This window comes from Myiozetetes cayanensis, unplaced genomic scaffold (assembly GCF_022539395.1).
Source record: "Myiozetetes cayanensis isolate MyiCay16 unplaced genomic scaffold, myiCay2020 scf3, whole genome shotgun sequence".
Lineage (NCBI taxonomy): Eukaryota > Metazoa > Chordata > Aves > Passeriformes > Tyrannidae > Myiozetetes > Myiozetetes cayanensis.
Window position 1 is genome coordinate 46,343,146 of NW_026087521.1, and position 20,785 is coordinate 46,363,930.

Consider the following 20,785-nt stretch of genomic DNA (forward strand, 5'->3'; position numbering starts at 1 on the left):
GTTAAACTATTTTGTTGATAAATGATATACAATTCATCTTTACTGCAAACTAGACTTTTAAAAGTAGTCTACAGTCCCACACATAGAGCATATTTTCTGTACTGTATTTTGTCTCCAAATTACTTCAAGATTCAAATGTTTTCAAAGTTGGAGTAGTTCTTTTAAATGCCAAGGCAAATGGTTGAACATGGGACTTTAAAGGATAGTGGAGCTCTTCTCCAGTATGTATGGAAGGGCCCTACTGACCAAAAATTAAGTCCTCAGTTTAAGCAGCACCAACCTATTAATCTAGATTGCTTCCTTTGCAGTACTTTTATTTTCAATAAATTTACATAGATGTAACTGGAACTTACTAAATAATGTTTTATTTTTTAACAGTTGAGGAGAATCCAGCTCATTGTCCTATAGTAGTTCTGTTTCTACAATGGTCAAAGGAGTACTGTGTGTTTTTTGGGGGGCATCTAGTATTACAAACTGGTGTGATACATTCACTCCAAGAATGATATACTTGCTTTCTATAATATGAAGGTGATTTGACCAGTAAAATAAGTTATTCTCACCTTCCAATAAATTATATGGAGTCGATGGCTGAGATGGGATTACTGTGACTGTGTTTCTGTGTTGAGGTGCTAAAAATATTAGATTTGATTCTGTCATGCAAATACAGCTTCATGTCCTTGTGTCCACTGAGAACAAACCTTTTACTTGGAGTGAGAGCAGGACCAATTCATGTCTGCCATTACAAGGCCTGTCAGCATATCAGTAGGAGTTTTTGTCTTGCCAACTTTATTTGTCCCATTTGCCTAGTGAAATATAGGATAAGAGTAAAAATTTAAGCATGGCTTTTGTAAACTGCCTAAATCTGTTTTTCCAAATAGAAGTCACAAAGTGGTGAAATCAAAATGCGTGCAGGGAAATGCTAGGAAAGTTATAGTCCTCTGAAATAACACCAGAGGTGAATACATCTCTGTAAACTAGACACTAGAAAGGCCTAAATGTGCTTTGATAACTCTCTTCGTGGCATGTATACTGATCTAACTCCATTTACCACTTCAGAAGCAACTCCAAGTGTCATGAATGTTCAGCCCTGGAGTTAGTGAGCAATGACTTCTCCTGGAGTGGTCACACCTTCAAGCACATTTTTTTGTTTCTGGTGTGTGTTTCTTTTTTTTTAGTGGAGGAGGTAGTGTTGCTGTGGGATATTTTTTTCCTTGTAGTAGTTTATCCATAGATGTTGCAGATACCCCCCCCTTAGTCTATTCTTTCCTGAAAAAATGTTATCATTTCTATCCCAATTATTTTCTTTTCCCTCTGCCTCCAAGGTGGGGCTGATCTGTTTACTTCCTTCTTTTTTTGTTTTTTCTTTTTTTTCCTGAGCAAGAAAAATGCTCTCTTATAAATCCTGGAACATGACTTCAGATATAGCTATTTAAATTAAGCATCGTAAGAACTTGACAATCAAGTTTTAAGTGACACCTTGCCAAAAAGAGTATTTTTCTTGTCAATGTCAAATTGAGTAAGAAGTGTGTATGTTTAAAGTGAAGTCACTTGTCAGAAAAGAAGTAAGATCTTGTCACAGAGATGAAACGTTAAAGTTACCACATTGTTTAATATATTGTAAATGTTCATATTGCACGTGTTCTTAATTAATTAACAGCCTTACTAAAGAGCAAGACAGTATTCTACTTATACCTTCAAAATACTCTCTGAGGTAGCGTACATACCAACTTTCAGGAGAAGCAGTGTCTTGGCAACCTGAGATTCAAGCAGAATTTCCTAAGTCTTTCTAGGACAATGCAAACAGCTTGAGTGTCACCTGCAGAAGGGACAAGTCTCTGAAAGCAAGTGTAATGTGTTTTCCATGACCTGGAATATAAAAACAAAGGCAGTTACTGTTTTCTTCTGGAGGTAGTGCTTTAAAGCAGTCTTCAAGGGTAGCATCACGGAGAATAAATTACAGCAATTTGGTCTGGATGTAAGAAAGGCTTTGTTAATTGTTAGGAAGGCTGTGCCATTGGAGGGAGAAGAGAGGTTTGGAATTGCTGTATTAATATAAAATTGAAAGGGCTATTTCTGGGGACTGCCACTTACATACTCTACTAGCACTGTCATTATCTTGCTGATGTAAACATCAGTTCACTGTTCATCCACAACCCCCTGCTGGGTATTGCAAAAACTGGGTATGACATTATAAGACAAAAAGTTGAGGTGCTATTTCATTTTGTGGGGTCAGGGGGTGGAAAGATTTACACAGAGAGAGAAAATAAGTTTTCCTGATCAAAATTTTCTGTGTTATTTGAATTCCTAGGATTAGCTTGAAAAGTGCCTTATCAACTTGCTGCTTCACTACCCTTTGCATTGCTGCCTTTTCTAATCGTGGGTTTTTTTTTAATTTCTTAAAAAATATTATACACATTTTGTTACTTTTCATTCCTCTTCCATACAAACTTTTTATTTACAAACTATGACCCAGAACTTGGCTATCTGGCAAACATTATATGAGTTTTGTTTATTGTTTTCTACTCTTCAACAGTTATTGCTAAAATAAAACTCGCATTTTCTTTCCATGGAAAAAAGACACATGGGACCAGAACTTTGTCCATTTTTTTCCATCTCAAGCCGGTGAGATACTTAGAGATATTACGTATCCTTACATATTTGCCTTTCATTATGCCATTACTCATATTTCTGAATAGAACTCAGAATCCTTGTTCCTAATTATCTGCTTGGGCAGCTAAATGTTTTGAGAGGATTATTTTTTTCATCTTTGAGATCAAACATTTTGGCTGGACATAAGTTTTCAATAGATGTGGTGAACCTGAAATGTCATTTTGAATGAATTAACTTGGTTACTTTTAGAACCTCAGGAAGTAGCGAAATTCCAAGAATCATTACAGAGAAAATAAGCTAGCTCATAAACCTATTTGGGACAAATAGGCTTTTATTGTTATATCACTTATGCTCCCTTGTGCTTAGGTTAATTATTCCTACCCCCCACAAGAAAATACAACATGGAGGGTGTCTCCTTGGTACTTCAGCCCTGGAAGCACTTGTGCATCTGAAGAACATTGGAAGGGGAGTTGGGAGGAGATGCCCTGACCTGATAAAATCCAGAGACTAAGAATACTCAGAGGTGATACAAATTTGGTACTTAATCTTTGGCCAAAGTTCTTGCAGAATTTTCTGTGAGTGCAAGTCTGGTCATGCTGACGAGCTCTTCACTTATGGCTCATTTCAATACATTTCTGTAGGATATTTTTACTGTCTTCATTGTAGTCTTTCTCCATCGGCAATAAGACCAGACCGGGAAATAGGGTGTAGGGGGATAGGGAGAGGTAGATAGGCAGTGGAGATGGGGAACCAAAGAAAGGATCAGTGGGTTAGTGAAAGCTGCATGACTCTGGATTCATTCCAGCCCTCTTCTGCAGAGAAGCTTTTGTGAAACTCACTGTGGCTTCTGAAAGGAGGGTTCCTATTCATCCAGCCACTGAAGGAGATCATGCTAATAGGCTCCAGGATCACAAAGACACTCCCCACCTGCTGTCATGAGTGCAGGTCTGGCTTTGTTTGCTGTCCTGAATGCTTTTTTTCTTTATAAACTGAAGTGTAGGTATATATTTGACAGAGTTTATGATTCTTTCATGTCAGCATTTAAAATTTTAAAAGATAAGAAAACAGACATTGTCCATGTCGTTACAGTTAGACATAGGATGTGTCTCTTGCCACTGACGCAAGGTAGAGTTCAGGAAAAATTCCCGGAATATGCAAATATGTAAATAATAAACCCAAATCTAAAATAGTTTGATTTAAAATTAAGACCTATTAAATTTAAGCTGAACTTCATTTTTATTGAGCAGTATTATTTTGGTGAATATTAGTATGCTCAATTTTTCTAAACTAACTGTCTCTAAGTGCTTATTGAAATTGTACTTTAATAAAACATATTTAATTTCACATTAACAAAATGGATCAATTATTTTATTAGGCTTGTTAGAAGCAAAAATCTGCATTTGTGGCCAGCCTGTGAAATTTGAGAGAATAGAAAATAAGTCGTCCATAATATAAAAAATGTTAAATGTAGCCTGTTTTACATTTCCAGACTTTAATTCATGATAATCCAAGATTCCCAAGAGTGTTAAACTTTGCCCTGAAATAAATAACCAAATGTGAAATGTAAATATCATGAAGAATCTGTATTTGAAATTATAGGAGTTTTTTGAGTAATGTCAGAGGCTTGTAGTGAGTCTTATATGTGAAACAATAGATAGTGTCTCCTTTTCTAACGTGATCTCATGTACACCCATTTTAAGAAATCAATTTCTTACTGTGTTGAGATAATAAGAACTTTTTGAAGGATATGTTGTGATAAAAATTGAATTAAAGCAGTGCTTGAAGCAACAAATGTAAACATCTGAGGTATTGCATGCTTGATCCAAGTAAGAACACAGCTGCAAATAATTTGAAAACTAAATTGTATTTTTATATCAACATGGTTAGACAAAAATGACTTATTAAGTAATTGCTATTGTGACAAAAACTTTATACAGTAGCTGAAATTACTTGGCAGACGTAAAACGTCAAACTACCTTGGGAATCTACCACATTCTTTAATTTTCTGATTGATTAAATGGATTATTTGACATTTTGGCAGAGCTTTGAAATCACGGCATAACAATGACTCCTTTCATTGCTCATTATTTGCTCTCTCTAGGCTTAGTGCAGATTCTTTGAAATGAAAGGTTTAAGGTGCTTCTTTCCTGGGTAATTTTTGTTCCAGTTCACATTTTTGCTAGGAGTGTCACATTTCCAATTTAAATTCCCTACTGTGTAAATACAGTTCCTTATAATGACAATATAACCTATGGAGAGATGTAATCTTGAAAAACACTTTTACAGACCTCACAACAGTGGGACTGAAGAATTCAGCATGACTAGTCAGCTATCAGAGAGGCTCTTAACCCTTCCACCACTGGCATTTTCTGCAGCGTGGGAAGCTGGGCAAAGTGGTGGGTGTCTGTGTTCAGGTTGTGACAATGCTCAGTTTTCTTCTGCCCTGGGTGGAAGTAGATAGTGTATTGCAGCAACTTTGGGGGACAGTTCAAAGATAACCAGGTAGATGGGAGGTCATTTACCATCACCAGTTTGACACTAGTGAGAAAATGCAGTGCCTTACTGCACTTAATGGCATTAATGAGCAACTATTAACTGCACAGTTCTCTCTATCAAAAAACAACTTAGTGAAGGTGTGCTTTTTTCGTTCTCCAATTTCATGAGAGGAAGAAATGCTAGTGTCCCATTTGGTCTCTAGGCACTTACAGATGTATCTGCAAGATACAAAGTTCTGGTTGCATGTCTAAGAATCTACATTTGCTTCTAGTTATTAGGACTCGTTCAGAGATGGTGTACTTACCTCCTACACTTCCCTTCCTGAGTAGTGGAATCAGGATCACAGTAATTAACTATCTTTTTCTGGGGCTATAGCTTGAATTGGAATTTGTATGGTAGCCATCTGTCCTGACTTTGACAATTTTTCTAGCTGAGATAAAACCAGTGTTTCTGATAGTTCTCTACTATAAGGCAGTTTTAAATTTAAGGGTGAAAACCACTGTGTTTTATATATGATTATAATTTTATTCATCTAAAGTAGTGATTCTTGAAGTCAAGGTTGTGCAGTGCTGTATGTTGCAAGATGTTGCTTTCAGTTGTCAATACCTTGATAAGACTAAAATTTTCTACGCCTGAAGTTTTCTTCAAGCAGATTACCAAAAAACAAAACCCACAAAAAACCCCAAACCAAACAAAAAAACACAAAGCAACAACAAACCCTCCCCACCCCAAAAAAATAACAAAGCAAAACCCAAACCCAAAAACCCCCAGCAAACCAAACCCCCAGAACCCCAATCCACTTAGAAAAAAAAGTTTCAGCATTGCTGTGATAGTTTGAGCTGAGGCTAAATAACTGGATATAATCTTTCCACCACTACTAATGAAATGTGTTAGTGCATTAGTTCATCAGCAGTATATGTGTTGATATGATAGAATTTGTGGTTTAAGAACTCATGAAACAACATACACAAAATCAATGAAGAGCAAGAAGGCATCCAGTTCTGTGTTTAGGAACATAGGAACTTACTGATCTCAAAAGAAGGGAGATGCAATTTTACATGCATTTTGGACGAAGTCTTCAGTTACACATTAATAGTATGTCCCAATCTGCATAACAAACCCAGTGGAAATGGACACTCAGTTCTTAGCCTTCTTCATGGCTACAAAGACAGGTAGTCACCTGAAGTGGAACAGTTGGACAGGCTGAGGAGTTCCCACTCTAGATATCTCAGCTCAGGTATCTTATGTGAGTTCAAGTTTTAGGCAAAGCCTAGAGCATCATAATAACTCACCACCTGGATAAGAAAGTATGAACACCATCAGTATCACATCTGGAATAGGGTGTTTTTAGAAGTCAAAGGGTTTAGTATGTCTAGAGTACATTTACCAATTGTGCAGCTGAGGCTGGGACATATCAGAAGGAAAGAGTTAATATGTGAAGTTTAGGAATTGGTAGGCTCACAGGACCAGAAAACCAAAGGTATTTCTGTGCCTAATTCCTGGCAAGCCATGGAATCAGAAGTGAGATTGGCAGGGGAGGGAAGGGGAAATGTGGTTGTCCAACTTATAAATGGCAAGGGAGTCTATGCATAAAACATAGCATGTCTCTTCATGTGGTCCAGTGGTTAAGGTTTTAGACATGCGCCTGAATTATGGCTGAGGTAGCTGCAGAGTGGGTGTTTATAGCATTATAAGTGTCCATGAACTTGCTTTTAGTCTCCTGCAAATGGGAGGAAATATGACTTTGCACCACAGTCATTTCAATTTGCATTTGCTGAGGGCTGGCAGCAGTTCAGGTGATGTGTGGCAGCTGGATTACGGGGCTGAACCCAGGGCCACAGCAGAATATCAAATGCATGCATAAATCCTGCATGTGCACCTGGTTCTAGCAGTGACAAAGTCATTACTGACTTGATTTAAACCGAAAGAAACGAAATCCCCAAAGGTTTGACATCTTACCTATAATGAGATCATACAACAGTTGTGTTTGTGTAAGACTATTTAAGCCATGGCTCCAGAGATAGAGTCATCGCCTTCGGGTCACATTATCTGCATCTGATACACCTCAGCTCTAGAAAGAGCAATACCATCAGGTTTCATTGCCCTCAGAGCAGTTTCATGTGTGTGATCTGCTGTGCTCTTTAGAAAGCCCTTGTTTAAGCACTGGTCCTAGTCCTTTGGGTAATGCCACCTTGTTGTCAAGTTTTAGTTTTCGTTTTGCTCTTTTATCCCTGTATGAGGATAAAACTGTCTACCACCATGCAAGTAGCTTATAGTAGGCTGTAAAGTTGCTGAATAAAGGCTCTGATTTGAAACCAATATAGGCACGCTTGTATGAAATTTTGCTTGAATGTTCCACAGATCAATTTTCTTCAACTGCAACCCTGTGTCTTAAGCCTAAGATTCACCCTGGCTGGTTAGGCTTTGGTAGAATTTCAGTTCCTTTCTTATGCTTTATATTGCAGTATCTGTCTCTAGTTAACTCAGTGTAGAAAAGCACCCTGTTCAACAAAAGTATGGTCTCAAAAAGAACTCCGCTCAGCATATAATTTAGGTTTTATTTTAAAATGGCTATAATGTTTGTGTTGTATATTGCATTGTGAATATATTTCAGAGTGAAAGCTCAATGGGTTAGTTCTATCCAGAGTAAGTGGTAGTTAATGAAACCTTTTATTAATAAAGTTTAGATAATTATCTGGGTAATTGTACAGGCAAATAATTCAGTAATTTGGAGTGATTTACTCTGTGTATAATGATACTTTACTCTGTTTAAGTGCAGCTTAACATGTTAATTATGGAGACTCGAGGGACTGGTTAAAAGTTATTCTAGTGATCATATTCTCCAGGGAGACTGCTTTTTGGAACAGCACCCACAGAAAGATACAAACCTCAAGCCAAAATACAATATTGGCATTTAAAGATTTAAAAAACCAATAAAGCAAAACCCAGTCTTCAAGGTGGCTGAGTTTTTTTGTTCGTTTGATTTGTTTTTTTCTTTTTTTTTTCCTTGTACTGTTGAGGCCACTTGAGTTCTCTTAACAGTGATACTCTTCCTGGAATCAAGGTAGATAAGGAGTGTCTTTCTAGAGCACTTGTCAAGACATAGTACTATATGAAAACACACCCCATCATTTTATCCTATTTTTCCATGTAAGTTGCTAATATACCTCATACCTCAGCCACGTCTTTTTCAAATGCAGAACACAAAAACCTTGCAAGCACTTGTTCACTGGGAGTAATACTGTGCATCTGATCCTCAGGTGTGAGAACATCATCCCCTGTGACATTAGAACTCTTGCTGTCGGACAAAAACATCCATTTTTTTGAATGAAGAGGTTTGATTTTTTAAATTTTTGTTTCTTTTAGGATTTTGTTTTGGTTGCTTGCTTTTGTTACTTCTTTGATTTGCTTTTGGTTTTGTTTGCTTCTTTTTGTTTTCTGTTTTTGACAAATCTCTGATTAGTTCAAGGCAGAACTTCCTGAAAACCCGACTCATTCGTGATGGCTTGTAAGAGATGGCACAGTCAGGAGGTTTGTCATCTCTGGGCAGTTTGAGTGCACTGGAGCTGTTATGGTCCTTGTTTTCATATGTGGTTTGAGTACCAGCATCATGCCTGGCAGCTGGGAGCTCCCAGGATCTCAGAACCCTCAGGTGTTTTCTGTGTGGCTGGGAGTGTGGCTGCATGGGCATTGTTGTGATAGACATGTCAGAGACCTTGCTAGGGACTTGCTGCTGAGTTGCTGCTGGGCAGGAATAAGTCTTGAAGCGTGTTGTGGTTCTATTCCATGTAAATGTGAAACTGAATAATACCAAAACAATCATGATTACTATTCATCATCCGTGCAACCCATGATTCAGACAATTCTCCTGAGGAGTTATTTGTCAACAGTAGTATGTCCTGCCATGTCATATTCTACACGTGAACTGTGTGAGTTTGAATGGAGGCAGATGGAGGGAAAAGTGCATGCACAACAGAGATTCATCCGGTGAGACTGCCACCTCAGTCCTATCATATCTGCAAATCCCACTGATCTCTTTTCAGATCAAGTTATAGGTAGCAAGTTTAAATAGTTTATATTACTCGGAATCCCCATGTGATCTTAAAATTGATAAGAATATAGATGCATAGAGCAGAGGAAGCATCCTCTTCCTTCTACACACAAATTCTTCATCCACAATGTTTAGACCTATATATAGCTATACAAAAGACACTGATGTTCAGAAACATTCAACCTACTTGAGAAAATGTGCTTTTTCCCTTGCTAAATTATCGTAATACAGGATTGTCTGCTCCCAGGTTTCACTTTGGTGGAAATTCCAGCTCCTCTGGATAAAACATGCAGTTCTTAAATATGACGTGTATTTTATAACTTCTAAGAAGTCCAGCTGTATGTTTTGCTCTTTACACAGTTATAAACAATATTTAGCATTGTGTAGCAAAGATCAGGGATTCCAGATAGAACAGAGAAGAAAGTGACATTAGAAGATATTTCAAAAGTACAGCAAGAAAAATGAAGTTCCATGAAGTAGCAGCATTAGGAATATATGACATGACATTTATTTAGTAAATATGTAGATCACCATTCAGTCAAAATGTAGTAAAATGAGAATGAATGTAGGACTTATGTTATTAGAAAACCTTAGTAAGTTTGTATATGATGGTTCATTCAGGATTAAACCAGGCATATGGTTTATCCATATAAATGTGGATATTTATCATGATAGTACTGCATATATAATGCACTAAAGTGATGTATATCTCATTGAGTTAGGAAAAAACTTTAATAGCTGATATTTTATCTTTAGGGCAATATGTAAAGGGAGCCCCTCTAGCCAAGCATAAAAGTTCAGACATTATAACATGTGCAGTAAAAATATTGATCACTCAAACTGATGCCAGGTGGGAACAGCTATGGCAAAGCAGGACATACCCAAAGGGATGAGAATTGTAACAGGCTTCCAGATCTCGCTTACAGGTATTCCCCAAATCTATTGGCTACAACTGCTAAAAGAGGGTAGAAATGTGGTAAGAATTGGCAGAGTGCAAATTCCTGAATCAAATCCATGAACTTTCAGTTGGTTTGTGAAAGGATATGCCTAAAACTGAGTGAAGAAATAAGTAAAATATAATTTTTAATATGTTTCAGTACAATGTCTTGTTTGTGGGAATATGCTCAGAGCTACCAACATGGGAGTGAGAAGGAGAGGTTGCCCAGAGGACAAACTGCTCCTAGGTTGTGTTTCCCTGTGGTTCACTTGCTGTTTTTCCCCTACAGCTGTGGGGAGCTCATGAGGATTCCCTCGGCATGGGGAATGGATACTGAGCATTGAAATAAAGAATAAATGAGGAAGAAGGATTGCCATGAACTTATGTCAAAGCAGATAGCAACATGAAAGGTGAAATTAATTGAAAGCTGATGTACAGAAGTACAGAGAAAAAAAGTCTTAGAAGTAACTTGGAATGCAAAATAGCCAGCACCTTCTAGGAGGATATCCATATGTGTAGGATGTTGGATTATCCTTTTGGGCACCTAACAATATAGCATTACTGAACTATGCTATTTTCTCATGAAACTCTTAGGCAATATTAATGAAGTTGGATTTTAAAAAAAAATTAAAAAAATAAGAAAGAACAGAAAAGCTTCTTGCACCTATTTCTCATCTCAAGGCCTCACTTTGTTTTTGTTTTTCCCATTTTTTACAGTCTCCTCTTCCCCTGAATTTGCTTTCAAATCAGGGACAACTTGGAGGAGATTGCTGAAAGCAGTAAAAGTACACAGCCAAATGAAAACTCTAAAGCAAATGTTGCTTTTCAATATGTTATTCTCATTGAAAGCCTCTCAGGAAGCAAAATTAGATTTCTTTAAAAAACATTTTTGAACACACACAAAAAAATATCACCTTTTTCTCTTATATTTGGCAAATTGCCTTCCGGCAGTCTAATAAACAGAATTTTTTACTGAAAACTCAGGAGAGGAGTTGTTTGTTGGCCAATTTACCCATAAAGCTATTAATTCTTCTGACCTTGGAGAAGAAAAGTGGAAATAGATATATGACATCTAAACACCATTTCAGCTTGGAAAGTTAAAAGGAAATTTAATTTCTTATTGTGAAAATTACCATCCAACCAGAACTTTCAGCCCCGTGTCTTACTGAGTGTGATGTGCATTAAAATACTCTGAAAAGGAATCAGTGTGATAGGAAGAGTTCTCCGGATAGGCACCTGCAGAGTTACTCCTTGTCTGCATTGTGTGAGGCCCAGTAGTGCTCTCAGGACTCCAAGAGCTATAAAACAAGTTCTTACAGAGCAGTTCCTTTGCATCATCCTGGTAAGAATTTCTGCTAAGACAACAAGTTTCTTGGTCACTTTTATATTTGTGTGGTGAATATTATTTTTTCCCATGGGTCTTATATATTTATAGTAGGGATAGAGAAAAAAGCCAGTGGTGAGGTTGGTTAAACACCTTCTGCAAATGTTATTAGAACTTGTCCATAATTTTTGCTCTTTCTGCTTTTTTGGAACTTCAGTTGCTGTGTTTTTTACTAAGACCTTTTCCCCTGCTTGCTCCCACCACCATGGGATAGTGTGGCTGTTCTGGTGATCATTGCAGTCAAGTCCTAGGAAAACATTAATAAAAGAAAAGTAGATTTGCCATTTATGAGGCAAGAGACCTTTACTTCTTATATAAGCTTTTTCTGCTGCTAAAAAGACAGGAACTAAACATCTGAGGTTTATCTTCCAGGGATTTCTCAGTAAAGATTTCACCTGTGCCATGCAGAAAAGCTGCCACCCAAGGGATCCTTCTCAATACCTGTCAGGAAGAGGAAGCCTGGAGGAGGGACTGCGCTGGACACAGAAGCAAATTGAGGCAAAACTTTAGCACACATCACACCTTTTGGCTGTTCAGGTTGCTTCAGGCTCCAAATCCAGTCCTTCTTTAGGATGGTACTCAGGTGGCTTAAACTGCATCAGCATCCGTCTCAGGTGCGTGGCATCTTGCCTCGAGACCTGTGGCCATTGTTTGGGGGTGTGTTACAAACCTGACTGGTACCAACACACTGAACACAAAGACTAATGTGTTTTTGAATGTTGATTCAAATGGAAATCAAAGGAAAGGTAGCCTCTTGCTCTCACTCCTGCCCTTAGGTAGTGCTGTGAAACAAGACTGGTCTACATGTTTTTGTCAGAGCCTGGGGAAAAGGAAATAAAGCCCTTCCCACAAATATGTGAATCACTCTCTTCCCCAGCTTACTGGTGACAATATTGTTTCATTTTGGTACTTTCCTTTGTAAAGGTACCCTGGTAGCTTATGAACAATAACCCAGAGTCAGGTATTGTGGCCCTTTCAGCAAGGCTTCTGTGCTTTCACAAAAAAAAAAAAATCTTCATACTTTCTGAATTTATTAGGTTGGGAAAGAGGTAAAGAGAGACACCAACATGTTTAGAGATTTTTTTAGTTTGAAGTGGGGTAAAACTTGAAGTAGTGGGATTTCATAACCATGATGCAGGGACTTATCCTTCCAAGAGAGACAGGATATGAGTGTGATGAAAACACTGTGCTGGCCTTCAGTAAAAAATCCCCCATGGTAAAAATTACCTACCCTAGCAAATACTGAATTTGAAGTCGTTTTTACAGAGGAAGTTAACTATATGACATTGTTATTATGAAAACACCTCTAAAATATTTTATTGGAACAGGAATTTTGCTTGAAGAAGACTGCAGAGTTGAACAAAGTATTGGTTTGCTTCTCTGCTGCAGAAATATAGATGAGATTTAAAAACCACAGTAATTTATGAGCTGTACTTAGAACCCATGAAGGGATGTCTCGGATTCAGAATTGTTTCATTCCTGATGTGATTTAGAAGATTAAACTGTCATATTTTAGCACAGATAGATGGCCATCATTGATATAATTAATCATGTACCATAAATTCTATTATTTAGAAGATACTTCATATAAAAGTTGGAAATACTTATTATACAATGCAAAATTAAGTAGCCTTATAATTATATTTTATACATATATGTTGATTTGTTTCATATGCATAGGCTATTTGCTTTACCAAGTAATCCAATACACTAAATGCATACTGCAAAACAATACAATAATGGAGTGTTTGCTAATGACTTCAATTTAAGGACAGTCTGTCTAATAGGTGAGATGTTACCAAAACAGTGTGCTAATGATTTGAAAATTATTACCGAAATTGTGTTCAGTCTAGGACGGGTTGCACACGTAATTGCGCTAATAAATATCCAAGTCAGCTCTGATTTTCAAGCTCGTATATGATTACTATGAGTTTTAGGAATCAGACAGAGCTAAATCATGCTGTTGTGCTCACATGAATAGCCTCTCTGGTGGCACTGCTCCTTTGAGTAAAGAGAGCAAATACACCCTTGCTAGACAGAAATGCATTAAACATTCATAAATGACTGGTCAAAATTGCCTAACTGTGCATGTTCCTTGAAATTCTCTGTCATGAAATTTGGTCTATATACATATATACAATACTGGATATAAATTCATATGTAGGTATATAGAATTTCAATGTGGCTAAGACAGGATTCCATTTCTGTCTATACCCAACTGTAAAACACTGTGCATATACTGGTGTCACTGTCACCTTTTTATGCATTTCTTAGGTGTTCAAAGCACTCATCTACGACAAGGCAGACCTGAGTTCAGTTTCTTCTCTGCCTGCATGGCACTAAAGCTAAATCTTCCAGCTTCTAAGAAAGTGCTCTAAAAAGAGGTAAAAATCATAGGTCCCTGTGGGAGGGAAGATGTTTTGCTTGACCAGGGGCCCAAAGCATCTACTTAGTTTCTGGTCTCTACTGTGGGCTGCTTATGTAGTTTACCTACCTTAGATAGGAAGAGAATAAAATACATTAAATAGATCTTGGGACAGAAACTGAACAATAATCTACTGTTTTCTGTGAGCCAGTTTCAAATGATGAGCCTTCAGTTGAGCGATTAGCATGTGAGAAGAGAGCTGCGTATTTGTGCCCTCTGAAGAGGCATGAGCATGAGATGGGGTTATAGCTGGACTGTCTTAGCAATACTCAGATATTTCTGGGAGTTGCCTGATGCAAAATTCTGCAATCCCAAAGCAGATGTTTGAGCAGCTATGGTACTATTTCACAGCTGAATCAACAGTTTATAAATCAGAATTTGGTGTTTAAGTGGGAAAATCTCTGTGATTTGCAGCCCAAAGCTTTCGCACAACCTTGTATTTCAGTGCTGATAATATTTCAGCCCATGTTCTTTAAAAAAAACCCTAGGGCTCTGGCACAGCAAATTTTAATTTTTTTTTTCTCCATTCAAAAACAGAATTAAAACCTCTGCACAGCTGCTCACAAGGCACAAGACTCGAAAGTGTTAGTTCTAAAGTGAAGATGTGAAAAACAGTTTGTCCGGCATTCTTCTGACAAGGCACGGATTGTGTGTTTCTTCTGCACCCCACTGCCAGATGAAGCAGTGAACCAGCTAACCTACTGGTATGTCAACCCCCTTGCTGTAAATTGATGGCTGAGGCTGACTCCTAACATACTTTATTAGGACACCTGCTTTAAGAGCATGAAGTCAGTTGTGTGTGCTGGAGTGGACTCAGAGGTAAGCTGGGAAGGATGCCAAGGAAGGCAGATGTGTCTTTGAAGGAGCAGGTAAAGGGGCAGTACCATGATCTACCTGCCTTGGTATTGTAAATTCCCTACTACTGGCCAGAGGAGTGTTAAAAGACTACTGACAGCCTCAGAGCAGTGCAGCTGCAAGCCATGAAGAACAGTGGTAAAAGGCTGTATTCAGTTGTAGGTCAGAGAGAGAAAAGCAAGGCTAAGCTAGGAACATGGGAGGCTTCATTCGCTTAGCTGCCTCCCTTCCCGTTGCAGCTGCTCTACTTCAGGTTATTTACCAGGCCTGGATTCTTTCTCTATTCATCATTGTTGACTGCAGTTAGCTTGCTTTGGGGTTGAAAGGAGCTGAAGAGTCAATTATGTGTCTGGGGGCTTTTGAACGTCTTAAGTGTGGTAGATGGCTGCAACCCCTACCGCTCAGGTCTAATGAGGCAAGGCACAGAGCTGCAAGCCTCTGTTCTGACGTGGACCCACTGAAATGCTCCAGAGAGCCAAACGAAAGCAAACAGGAAGGGAGGGAACCATGTCTGCACGGGTTTGCAGGGCATCTGCAGCTATAGCAGTGTTCACTCTGCCTCTCTGCTTGCTCCGGAAACGTCCCTGTGCTGTCAGGGCAGGTGTGTTGCTCTGTGCCATGTGTTCAGCGCCACCTAATGCAGATGGACGCTCTTCAGATGGCTTCGAGGTTTTGGACAGGTAAATGTAACATGGTGAATGACGTCTGGTCTGCAGATATGATGCCATGTCAGAGCCCCAGCTAGTGGTCATAGGGTCTAGCATCACTTGCTACTTGCTCACTTGCTAGGTTCTATCTTGCATCTGTTCCCAAACACTTGCATTTATATAGTGGTGGTTACTGGCATAGACTTTACAGCATCATTTACCTCACCTCTGCTTGTAGTCCCCAGTCTCTTGGATTTAGTCTAGAGAGTTCACTTTGCTGCTCACCTCCTCTGACTCCTCTGCCTCATATCTTAGTTAATTATCTGTAGACAAAGCCACACTTGATGCCTTATCAACTAAAAAGACTGAATTAATCAGCTTTGTTAGGCAAAGGTTATAACAAGGGGGTTACCATCCTATCCGTCTGTTCACTTGTCTCCTGAAAAGTAACCATAACAGAACTCTAAAAAATCCTGTTAATGGATTATAGGTCAATAGCCTAGACACTCTGATAGCTCTGCAAGTAACCATGGACAAAATATCTGGGATTGATGGATTTTCTGAATACTTTTATAGGGTCTTTAATAGATGTTTCCCTCTCAAATGCTAATATGTTCTGCTAGTAGAAAGAAAATGGCTTTTTACCACTGTATTCCCTTGATGTGGCTAGGCAAAGCTGGGAGGTACCTAAAACTATGTAAAAGGCACTGAGTTGATCAATTCATATGTAAAGTTCAAGGAGAAAACTTTGGCCTTTTGCCTTCAGAAGTAATCATCCAAGTCACAAAATTATCTCATCCTGACGCACGAGGAGTCTCATGCATTGAAATCCAAAAGTTCACCCAATTTACTACTGGTGATCAAACTGGCAAAATGTACTGGGGAAGCATCAGACAATTCACTGTTCAGCGTGTCATGCTGAGGCGAATCCAATCTCATTCAAATTCTGTCTTCTAAAAAAGTGTTATACAACTAGGCTAAAAATTCTGTCACCTTCTTTATCTTTTAATTACAGAAACTTTCATTTGGAGGTGTATTGCAACCTATTCAAATGTTAAAACTCTAAATATGGTGTTTGTGCTTAGTTTGCAGTAAGCACAGCTGTGCAGCAGGGTGACCATTTATCTCTGTTCTTTTTTGCCTTGACAGCTAGACTTGACATCTCCAATTGCTGCAGCATAGGAGGTACTCACATCCAGAATAGGGCAGCAAGTGTGCAGAACTGTTTTGTCCTGATCACATCTTTTGTCCTGATGTCCATTAATTGAACAGAACAAAATTACTAAATATGGGAAACTGTAGAATCATGCCATTGTAGGGATTTGTTGTTCTTATCTCCAATGCTAAAATATTATTTAAAGTTTGCACCTTCCTGTGTTATTTTTCCACAAGAAGGAAGGGATCTGCAAGGTCTGAGGATTACTATGACTTGGTCTCAACTAAATACACAACCCACATCTTTTCTGGAACAATGAGTAATGGCAGGTGTTTAAAATATAATATTTACTCACTGGAAATAATAAAGGAGGTTTTTTCCTGTCTAGAATTTTTTTCATTTGGGGGTAGGGGGAAGGGAGGAGGCATTTATTAAGATTTCTGATTTTAGGCAGGGCAAATTTTGCTGTTCAATATGTCTGCTAGTTTCCCAAGACCTCCTTGTGCTTCTTCCAGGCTTGCAAAAAAGGATGCAGAATCATATCATGCTTTTCAATCTCTCAGGATGAATGTCTGGGCTTTTGCAGAGAAATTTTTCTTCTTCCTTCCTGAAGCATATCCCAGAGAGTGATGATGTTAAGATCCCCTCCCCTCACAGGACTGGTGCTCTACAAGGAGCCAGTCTGCCCAAGTTGCTGAGGTCTCTTCTGCCACCTGCAGAATAAAAAAGGTTTACAAAACAGCTCCCTCCCTATCCCTCAAGAGCAGAGAGTTCAAGAGGATCCTGGAAAGTTAGCCAGGAAATGCCAGTTCCTCTTCCTTTCCCTGAAGGGGCAATATCAGAGAACTGATTTTCTTTATTTTCAGGAGCAACCCTGAAAAAAATTGGCAAGTAGAGCTGGAACGAAGCTAAGAAAGTGGGGACACGTGTCTTTAGTAGCCAAGGTCCTTCTCAATAGCAGCAGCAAAACCAGGGCAGCCACCATCTCTCAGCAGCATGCTCCCAAGGTGCTTCTGGATGTGTCTGACCCAGGAACTGACCAAGACTGCTGAGTTTGGACAGGATTCAAACACAGAGCTGTATTGTGCTGGCAAGTTGTGTTTACTTATCACCCTGGCTTAAATGACTGTCCAGTGAGATAGGCACTTAATTCCCTTTATGTCACATATTACTTTGAAAAAAAAAAAGAAAAAAAGAAAATTGACTTTACAAGACTACATTTTTGTGATGTATATATTGCATACAAATTTTTCTGAATATCACTAATTCTTTCCTGCCTTCTCATTTATGGGAAAGCAGATGTAAATCTAGGGATGAACAATATAGGTATTGTCTAAACAGTTCTGTATAAGCAGTTCTGTGTAAATCTTCCTTAAGCAGTTCCCTAAAAATTGTGACAGCAAGATGTTTGTTTTGTTTTTGATATGAGCCCACTGATCTGATGTATCTTTTTTCTGCTTTCACATCTTGGCTGTCGTCTGTCACACATTTCTGGAAGCATTTAAGTAGCAGTTTAGTTACAGAGTAGGACAAAACCAGAAACAGGCTTGTAAAAAAAGATAATTGACACAGTAAGAGGTCAGGCCAAATCCCTTCCACAGCCCCACTGTAGTCACTGTGACTAGTTGTGTGAACAAGGCAAACAGGATTTGGCTTTTGCTGCAGTTCCAGCCACCTTTTATCATTGGAGAGAGAGCAAAAACACCATAAAATTAAATAGGTATCATCCTCCCTGCATTCCTAGTGTAACTATTTTAACTGGAATGCCTCATAAACAGATAAAGGCACTCCTGAGCTTTGGGATGATCATTTTTTAAATGACCATTTAGGACTGGATGATGGTTTTACATTTTCACCTTAGAGCTTTTAAGGGCTGTTTGGGACATTAGCGCTAACATATCAAAGCTTAAACTGAAAGGCAATGTTGCTTGTGGTCATATTGCCCAGCAAAATAATATAGTTTTGCTGCTGTTAATAGGTAAATACTTTCATTTGTGGAAAGAAAATGGTGATTCAAAATCGTTTGATGCCCCTTAAACTCTCACAGCAGCTGGATATTTTACATTGGCGTCTATATTATTCTTATGATAACATTCCTATCCCGCAGGGGTCTGCTTGAATATCGGAGTACTCATCTTTTTTAAGTTTTGCATAATGTGAGATATTAAAATTAAGGCTGGTGTTTACTGTTCAGCTCTTACACATATATTCCACATTCACAGCTAGATATTATTTCCCTTGGAAATGCTTTCTGTCCCTGCCAGTTACCAAATGCAATCAGATAGCTTTGCATGGGCCAGCATACCAATTAAGTACTGTGCCTGGGATGCGCGCTGCTTCCTCCGTCAGAAGCTCAATGGTTCATCGGCAAGTGAGCTGTGTATTTTGATAAGGAAAAAGCCTGGACCCACAATGGAGGCAGGATCTATTTCTTGAAAATGCTTTCAGAAAGCAGCTCGAGGAGAAAAGGGGAAAGGGGGCAGGAGATGTGAAATATCTAGAAAAGTGAAACAGGAGAAAAGATTAATGGAAGCAGGATCAGAAAAATATTCAATTAGAACTTGCAGACCTGGTCACATTACTCTGTGTTGCTGTACATCTTGTCATTATCCAAATCTGTTGCTAAACTGTTGTCATTTGTCTTCATTATGCAGCAAAATGGTATAATGAATAGGTTACAAATATGATGGAGGAAATACCTTGGAATGATCACAATGCCTGAGAATGAAAAATGCCTTGATTTAAATTATTGGTGTGTAGGATCTGCCAAGTGCACAGATAGATGTGAAGAGTGTAATGTGATTTTGTTCTGATGCTACCTTCAAAGTTTCTGTTCCACTTCAAAGGGGTTTTCAGGCTGAATCCTTCTTTAAAAGCCAGTGTCAGGGATGTGATACAACAGAGAGCAGCATTTGACATATTTCTTAGCTGCAAGGAACTGCACAGCCTAATGTCTTAGGTCTGGTTTTGGACACTTCTGCAAGCAGCACTTCCCCACGTCAGGTGGAGAGCTGGTCAATGTATAAATTATGACTTTTAACAATGAAATTTAATTTGAGGTGGGGAAAAAAGCTACTATCTCAGCCAAGTTAATTAGATACAATTTAGTCTTCAAACTTGCACTGATCCACACAGACATTACCTTTCGAGCTCAATTTTGCATTTGACTGATTATTATCTTCTAGAAAGACATTTTCAAGATATTTAAACTTAACATTTGGCCTACTTTAAAACTGCAGGAGTCTGAAAATCAGTACCAGTACATAATAAAGAATTTTATATTAGGACCAGGATAAGAATGAATATTTTACTGAAAGTTCAAATAAAATCCTAAATAATATCTAAGTACTAATTCAGTAGTAGGGATCATAGCTCTCCCTTTCTAGATGTGTATTAACTTTAATAAAGCATCCTAATGAGTGCAAGGACTGTCCACCCAGGCTGACGTGCATGCTTCCAAACTCATTAGGAGGTCTGTATCATAAAAGTAATGTGTACATTAGAGAAGGAGTATAAGAAGTCACACAGTCATTCAGCAAGGATGCAAACCTGGTGCTGAAGGAAGTCTGCCAGGTTAGTCCTCTGCTAGAGACGTTTCGTGTTACTTTCAACAGGTGTTGGTAGGTGCCTGGGCGTCATGTCCCCATCTGGAAAATAGGAGTAAAGGAAAAGGAAGGAAGGTTGAAAGGGATAACCTAGCAGGAACTGCTCTGTCTAAACTAAAGTTTGTGGGACACTGAAAAATTAGAGCAATGGATTTGATGGAAGCAAACGATTAAATTATTTGCTTCCGTTTTTGAAGGCTGTCACGCACTGCTGCAGTTCGTGGCACTGCACCCAGGTAGAGCAATATACGAGAGGCTGTTTTCTACCTTGTGTATTAGGTACTCTGATGGAGATTTATACAGTTGTTCGTACTAAATTCTTGAGCTTGTGTTGATATCTTTATCTTGATTAACATGTGTTACTTTGACATCAAATCAGATATTTGGGAGATTTCACTTCTATATGAGCATCATTTTATATTGCACTAGATTTAATGGTACACAGCTCTTTGCTTCACTGTGAATGGTAGATGTATTTTAAACGTAATATGAAGAAGTTGAAATAATTTAATCTGTCTTTCAGAGGATAATTCTAGTCTTAAACTTCATGAATGCTGCTAGATTCTTCATGGTAATGTTTCACTGTTAAGTTGCACATTTTGAACCAGATGGCTCAGAA

The 20,785-nt window shown here is 38.4% G+C and overlaps 1 long non-coding RNA gene across 3 annotated transcripts in view; it reads left to right on the forward strand.

Annotated features, from left to right (window-relative positions):
- Positions 1-12,082, forward strand: part of LOC126644291 (uncharacterized) — a 96,497-nt gene extending 84,415 nt beyond the window's left edge. For 2 of the 3 annotated variants that reach the window (XR_007629906.1, XR_007629904.1), the window contains exon 11: positions 11,851-12,082. This is a non-coding gene — a long non-coding RNA (uncharacterized LOC126644291). Of the gene's footprint in view, positions 1-10,383; positions 10,506-11,850 lie in introns of those variants that run through there. The other variant, XR_007629905.1, reaches the window with a different exon arrangement.
- Positions 12,083-20,785: the final 8,703 nt, after the last annotated feature.